At 45.8% G+C, this 7,817-nt stretch overlaps 1 pseudogene; it reads right to left on the minus strand.

The window, feature by feature from the left end:
- Positions 1-5,829: 5,829 nt before the first annotated feature.
- LOC133250385 (histone H3.3A-like) lies at positions 5,830-6,699 on the minus strand (annotated as a pseudogene).
- Between the last annotated feature and the right edge of the window lie 1,118 nt (positions 6,700-7,817).

The following is a 7,817-nucleotide window of genomic DNA, read 5'->3' on the forward strand; positions in this document are numbered from 1 at the left end:
CTGAAAAGACTCTTTATTCAAATAAGGTCACTTTCACTGGTACTGGGGTCAGGACTTGGACATGTGTTTAGGGGGCCACCATTCAACCCACTGGCTTTCCAGGTGACCCCTTAGTAAAGAATCCACCTACCAATGCAGGAGACATGGGTTTGATCCCTGGGTCGAGAAGATCCCCTGGAGGAAGAAATGGCAACCCACTCCAGTATTCTTGCCTGGAAGATTCCATGGACAGAGGAGCCCGGCGAGCAAGGCTGTTCATAAGGTCACAGAGAGTCGGACACGACCAAGCACGTGAGCGCATGCACACCACACACTCAACCCACTGCAGGAGGTGTTGCTAGTATTTTTGCTGTTGAGTTTCTATTTTCCCTTTTCTCTATTGTTTAAAATCTAACCACTAAGTTCAGCCCACTGCAGCCTCCCCACCAGGGTAGGGGTGGGGGAGGATTAAAATATAAGTTTTTAATGAATGGAAAATATTCTGTCTAGTGGAAGAAATATAGCTTACTCGACTAGTCCACTGTTGTTAGATATTTATATTCTTTCTGCTGTTTTAAAATTGGTGACATTGCTGCAAGGCCTTGGCACAGAGCAATTCCCTTCATTTGCAAAACCTCCCTAGTGTAAGTCTTCAGAAATGAATTAATGAGTTGCAGGGTGTGACACTTTTATGGATTTTGAAACATAATGCCATTTTCTTCCTTAAAAAAAAAATATGTCTACCAGTCTCACTTTGTCAGTATGGAGTTTTACAATCCTCCTCCCCTCATTTTTAAAGTGGAGGGTGGTGTATCTTTTATTATTATTATTAATTATCTATTTATTTTTGGCTGCGTGGGGTCTTGGTTGCACACTCAGGCTTAGCTGCCCTGCTGCATGTGGGATCCTAGTTCCCAGATCCATCGACTGAAACCTTGTCCCCTGCATTGAAAGGTGGATTCTTAACCGCTGGACCACCGAGGAAGTCTCTAGTGTATCTTTTTTAATTTGATAGGTTTAGCAGAAACTCTTTAGGTTTCTACTGTCAGAAATATAATTTAAACTGGACCACAAAAAAATGGAGGAGTATTTTCAAGGGATAGGAAATGATGAAAATTTATGAAGTCTCAGCTACAGCTGGATCTAGGATTAAACAGGACCAAGATGCCAAGATGGAAAGATGGCTATGTCTGTACCTGACTCACATTTCTCCAGCTCTGCGATTCCAGAAGCTTCCCAGGGAAGACCTCTGATTGGCTGAACCTGTGTCGTGTGTCCATGATAGAGGGGAAGGAAAAAGTGTGCTGACAGCCTTAAACAGTGACCCACGCAAACTCTCACATTGTCCCTATAAGTCAGGATCAAGAAAGATTAATTGTGCAAACAAGCAATTACAACCTGGGCCAAACCAGGTATTGATTGAAAATCAATACAAGATACTGAAGTTCAAAGTATAAGGAACGGAATGATTAGATTTTGGGGGGACAATCACTCAAGAATCCAGAGCAGCTATGCATTAGTGGAGGGCTTGCCAATTGCTAGGGACAGAGTCTAAACTCCAAGTGGATTAAGCAACAAAGGACAACTACTTGTAATATATGTAGAAAGTAGACCTATGACTTCAGGAGCTGAAAACATGCCTCTTTTCCACAGAGGAAAAGAGTATGTTAGTAGAGAGCTTCTTCCAGAAGATCAGTTGTAATAGCCCTGGGCCTTCACTATTGCATTTTCAAAAACCTCTCTAGAAAGTGCTTTTCTCCCTTCTAGCCCTCAGTATCCCTTTCAAGGGAGAGTCTAATTGGCCTTGGTTGGTCACTTCCTCCTATTAAACCAATCAGTCACTTTGCCCAGGTGGCAGAGAACTGATTTGGTGTTGTTGTTCAGTTGCTAAGTCATGTCCAACTCTTTGTGACCTCATGGACTGCAGCACACCAGGCTTCCCTGTCCTTCACTATCTCCTGGAGTTTGCTCAAACTCAAGTCCATTGAGTCAGTGATGTCATCCAACCATCTCATCCTATGTCGCCGCTCCCCCCTTCTCCCGCCCTCAGTCTTTCCTAACATCAGGGTCTTTCCCATTGAGCTGGCTCTTTGCAGTAGGTGGCCAAAGTATTGGAGCTTCAGCTTCAGCTTCAGCATCAGTCCTTCCAATGAATATTCAGGGTTAATTTCCTTTTGGACTGACTGATTTCCTTTAGGATTGAATTCTAATTGGCCACCACTATGGAGAAGGCGATGGCACCCCACTCCAGTACTCTTGCTTGGAAAATCCCATGGATGGAGGAGCCTGGTAGGCTGCAGTCCATGGGGTCGCGAAGAGTTGGACAAAACTGAGCGACTTCCCTTTCACGTTTCACTTTCATGCATTGGAGAAGGAAACGGCAATCCACTCCAGTGTTCTTGCCTGGAGAATCCCAGGGACTGGGGAACCTGGTGGGCTGCTGTCTATGGGGTCACACACAGTCGGACACGACTGAAGTGACTTAGCAGCAGCAGCAGCAGCAGCATGTTGAAAGAGCTGAGCAAAACTGTAGTAACCACAGTATGCCACAAGGGGTCACCCAAGCAGAGTTTTCAAGGATGAATACGAGTTTATTAATTGCGCAAAAGGAGAAAGACTGCACATAGAAAGATCTAGAAAAGTCAGGAAGAGGTGAATGACCATGCAATTTTCTGCCAGCACCATGTTGATGTTGGAGCACATCATGTGCCCCAGGTTCTGTTGTTTACATCAAAGCGGCGTTTACCCTTGCCAAACACAGCTTGGCTGGTCACGCTGATCCCTCTAACCCAGTTGGCATATCACTGTTGCCCGCTACTAATGTCCTAAACACTTCCCAGACCCCACCAGCACCCCTGGGATCATCCCCAAGGCCATGATAGAGAGGAAAATAAACACGGCCCCGACCTGGGTGGGACCTCTTTGAGACACAAACTCTTATGTTGTCTCCCTAAGGTCCACAGCTGGACTAACCCTCAGGCGCCCACTTTGTCATCTGCTCAGTGGCGCCCACTGCAGGGATCCTTCCCTCCGTGTCTCAGGTCTCCGTCTCCAGTGGGGATTTCCTAGGGTCATGTCTTGAGTACTGTATGTACCCTTGAGTTCTCATCTCAGGGTCAGCTTCTGAGTCAGGAAAGACCCCAAAGATATGAAAGACAACTGTGGGTCCAGGGCTATCTGCTGCTTCCATCTTTATACGGGTTTCACATTTGATCCCTCCACACAATAACCCTGATTCGTAGAGATGATCATAGACAGTCCCCAACTTTGATAGTTTGACTTCAGATTTTTCAACTTCATGATGTGGGCAAGCAATCATTCAGTAGAAACCAAACTTTGAATTTTGATCTTTTCCTGGACTAGTGATATGCTAGTCTAGTGATATGCTAGACTAGTAAGATACTCTCTCATGATTCTGGGCAGCTGGCAATGAGCCTCAGCTCCCAGTCAGTCATGTGGTTACAGCGGTAAACAACAGATACACTTTTTTTTTTAATTTTCAGTACAGTATTCAATACATTATATAAGGTATTCAACACTATTATCCAATAGGCTTGTGTTTGATGATTTTGCTCAACTGTAGGTTTATGTGAGTGTTCTGAGCACGTTTAAAATAGGCTAGGCTAAACTAAGCTACGATGTTTAGTAGGCTAACTGTATTAAATGTATTTTCAATTTATTATATTTTCAACTTACGATGGGTTTATTCGGACATAACCCCATCACAGGGCTTCCCTGGTGGCTCAGTGGTAAAGAACCCACCTGCCAATGAAGGAAACCTGGGTTCAGTCCCTGCATAGGGAAGATCCCCTGGAGAAGGAAATGGCAACCCACTCCAGTATTCTTGCCTGGGAAATCCCATGGACAGAGAAGCCTGGTGGGCTACAGCCCATGGGGTCGCAAAAGAGTCGGACACGACTCAGCGACTAAACAACCACCCTATCACGAATGAAGGGAAATCTGTATTCTTGTTTTTAGCGAGAAGAAAGAGGGAGGAACAAGCCTGAGCTACTCAGTCCCTTCATAACAAAACTGACCCCCAGACCGTCTCCCCCCACTAGGTCCTGGAGAGGAGATTCTAGTGCCCTTCCCAGTGGGATGTGGCTGGGCAGTTCTCATCCTCTTCTGCCCAGGTCTCTGAGACCTGATGCAGGGGAATCTTTTATTGAGAAGCGGAGCATCAGGGGCTCCCAGCTCTGAGAGGCATCGGGTCTTTTCAGCTGGAAGAGCTTGGCTCTGGGCTCTTGGGAATTCCCTGATAGTCCAGTGGTTTACGACCTGACGCTTTCACTGCCAGGGTCTGGGTTCAAATCCTGATTGGGAAACTAAGATTCCACAAACCATGCAACGCTGCCAAAAAAGGAAAAAATCTCTCAGGCCAATGATGACACTAAGGAGGGCTGGAAAAGGGTAGTCCTGGAGAAAGAAATGGCAACCCACTCCAGTATTCTTGCCTGGAGAATCCCACGGACAGAGGAGCCTGGAGGGCTACAGTCCATAGCGTGGCAAAGAGTCAGACACGACTGAAGCAACTTAGCACGCACAGCACACAATAAGAGAAAGGAGTGTCCCCATAAGAAAAGAAGAGGAAAGAGAAAAGCTATGTGATGACAGGCAGAGATTGGAGTGACATGTTTATAACCAAGAACTACAAGGATTGCTGGGGGAGAGGCTTGGGATGAATTGTCCCTCAGATCCTTTAGAAGAAACCAATCCTGCCCACATCTTGAGTTCAGACTTCTGGATCAAGTTCTGTGGTTTAAAGCCACCCAGTTTGATTGCTCTGTTATGGCAGACCAAGGAAACTAATACAGTTGCCAATTTGTCTTGTTTACCAGCTGTCACCCCTCCTAAGCCTTGGGAGGGCCAGGAGTTTTGTCTGGTTTATTCACTTTGTGTTTCCCAGAGCAGGCCCATAGTAGGTGCTCAATAAATACTGCACATCTGACTATATCAAGCAGATACTGTTCTATGTGCTTTCCCATGGCTTACCTCATTTCCTCCTCACTGCAACCTTCTACAGCACTTATTACGCCCATTTTATTTTTTTGTTAGTTGAATAAACAAGTTTATTTGTAAATTTAGTCAACATACATAATTGACCTAAAAACTTCAATAGAAGGATAAATTTTAAAACCACTTGGAAAGCCATCTCTATGAAGTGATTTTCCCAGAACCTATGCCACATGAACACCACTTTAACTGGCAGAGGTTCCATAAGCTGAAGCTGTGTCCCTCCCCCACAGCAAGTTCCCCCTAAGTTATAATACAAACCCCACAAGGAAAAAAAGTTCGGTGTTGTTCCCGCTTGGTAGAGAAAAGTTCAACCTAGTTATGAGACCAATCACAACACAAAGAAAAGCTGCACTAACTACTATATTAGTAACAGATGATGCTGGTGTGAATAACTTGTATTATAGTCTAGAGCCCTTATAAATAAATCCCCCTCCCCGTTAGTGTTTGCATTATCAGCTAGAAGGTTAGTTTAACATGTAGTAGAATGAGGACTTATGCAAGGCATAACGCGCAAAGCATTTTACTACATAAACAAGTGTAGTCTACTCAGGAGAAACCCAATCAAACTCTAAATTGCACGCCTTAAAGACAACACGCCCCACCACATGTCAGTGTAAAACATTTAATTTAAAAATGTTGACACTACAATATATAAAATAGCTATTATAAAGGCACATAGTGTATTCTATAGCTGCCAGGTTTACTTTTTTTTTTTTTAAGGAAACTGTAAGTTACACTGTGGTTAAGACTTGTATCTTCACCCTTGAAAAAGCCCACATTCTATCACAGTGATGTATGGTCAGACTTAACAGCCCCAATTGTTAAACACTTGGATCAAGTCATAACCAGTTTTATTGCAAAAGGACCCTGTACACATTTATCAATTCTAGTACCTTAATAGCTACCCAACAAGTCATTAACATACAGAAACATGCATCATGAGAAGCAAGAAATATCACCCATCCCTTCTGCATATTAGCAACTTGTCACTCCTGAGCAACAGTGCTCAGATCACTGAGGTCTGTGAACAGTCACTTTTCGCATTCATCCTGAGTGAAAGATGGAATGACTTAAGTACAAATGCAACATATGATAAACAATTTCTTACCAAAAAAAAGTCACAAATTAAACCGAAGTATTTTACAGAATTTACTACAAAACAGCATAAAAACTGCCTTCACTTAAGCTCTCTCTCCCCGTATCCGGCGAGCCAACTGGATGTCTTTGGGCATGATGGTGACTCTCTTAGCGTGGATGGCACACAGATTAGCATCTTCAAACAAACCTACCAGGTACGCTTCGCTAGCCTCCTGCAGCGCGCCGATGGCGGCACTCTGGAACCTCAAGTCGGTTTTGAAATCCTGGGCGATCTCCCTCACCAACCTCTGGAAAGGCAGTTTCCGGATCAGAAGCTCGGTGGATTTCTGGTAACGACGGATTTCTCGAAGCGCAACAGTCCCGGGCCTGTAGCGATGAGGTTTTTTTCACCCCGCCAGTAGAGGGGGCGCTTTTCCTGGCCGCTTTGGTGGCCAGCTCCTTGCGGGGCGCTTTCCCACCCGTTGACTTAACGAGCAGTCTGCTTGGTTCGGGCCATTTTCTTTTACCTAACGCCGAAGTTTTAGGCCGCTTCTCCGACCACCGCGCCGCCGCTGCTGCCCAAAGAGCCGCAGTAGCTGAAACACGGGGAAAGCTCCCTCCAACGAACGACCAAACCGCTCTGCCTATTACGCCCATTTTAAAGGGAGGTGAACTAAGGCTCCGAGGGACAAAGCCAGGATTCCAACCTACCAAAAAGATGGTGACCGTAGTCATGAAATCAAAAGGCACTTGCTCCTTGGAAGAAAAGCTATGACGAACCCAGAGAGCGTATTAAAAAACAGAGACTTCACTTTGCTGACATGTTTTCCAGTACTTATGTACAGATATGAGGATTAAACCATAAAGAAGGCTGAGCGCCAGAAGAATTGATGCTTTTGAACTGTGGTGCTGGAGAAGACTCTTGAGAGCCCCTTGGACAGCAAAGCGGAGAAGGCAATGGCACCCCACTCCAGTACTCTTGCCTGGAAAATCCCATGGATGGAGGAGCCTGGAAGGCTGCAGTCCATGGGGTCTCTGAGGGTCGGACACGACTGAGGGACTTCACTTTCACTTTCATGCATTGGAGAAGGAAATGGAAACCCACTCCAGTGTTCTTGCCTGGAGAATTCCAGGGATGGGGGAGCCTGGTGGGCTGCCGTCTATGGGGTCGCACAGAGTCGGACACGACTGAAGTTGATTTAGCAGCAGAACAGCAAAGAGATCAAAGCAGTCGATCCTCAACCCTGAGTATTCGTTTGAAGGACTGATACTGAAGCTTCAGCTTCAATACTTTGGCCACCTGATGCGAGGCCGACTCACTGGAAAAGACCCTGATGCTGGGAAAGACTGAAGTCAGGAAAAGGGGACGACAGAGGATGAGATCGTTGAATGGCATCACCGACTCGATGGACATGAGTTTGACCAAACTCCAGGAGACAGTGAAGGGCAGGGACGCCTGGTGTGCTGCAGTCCATGTGGGTCGCAAAGCGTCCGACTCACTGAGCGACTGAACAACAGTAATGAGAATCAGAAAAGGGGCGGGAAGGCAGACATTAAGCACATTCCAATAATAACCGATAATAACCGAAGAGCCTCCATTTCTCAAGGAAATTGGAAGTAATAACCGACTTTGCCCACAGCGTGGAGCCGATGAGATCCTCGAGCGTTTGACCTGCGCAAGCGCCTTTACCCACAAGGCCTCCTGCTCGGGCACATTTTGTTCCGCCCCCTTTTGCAGCACTCAC

The sequence above is a fragment of the Bos javanicus genome, chromosome 7, assembly GCF_032452875.1.
Source record: "Bos javanicus breed banteng chromosome 7, ARS-OSU_banteng_1.0, whole genome shotgun sequence".
Lineage (NCBI taxonomy): Eukaryota > Metazoa > Chordata > Mammalia > Artiodactyla > Bovidae > Bos > Bos javanicus.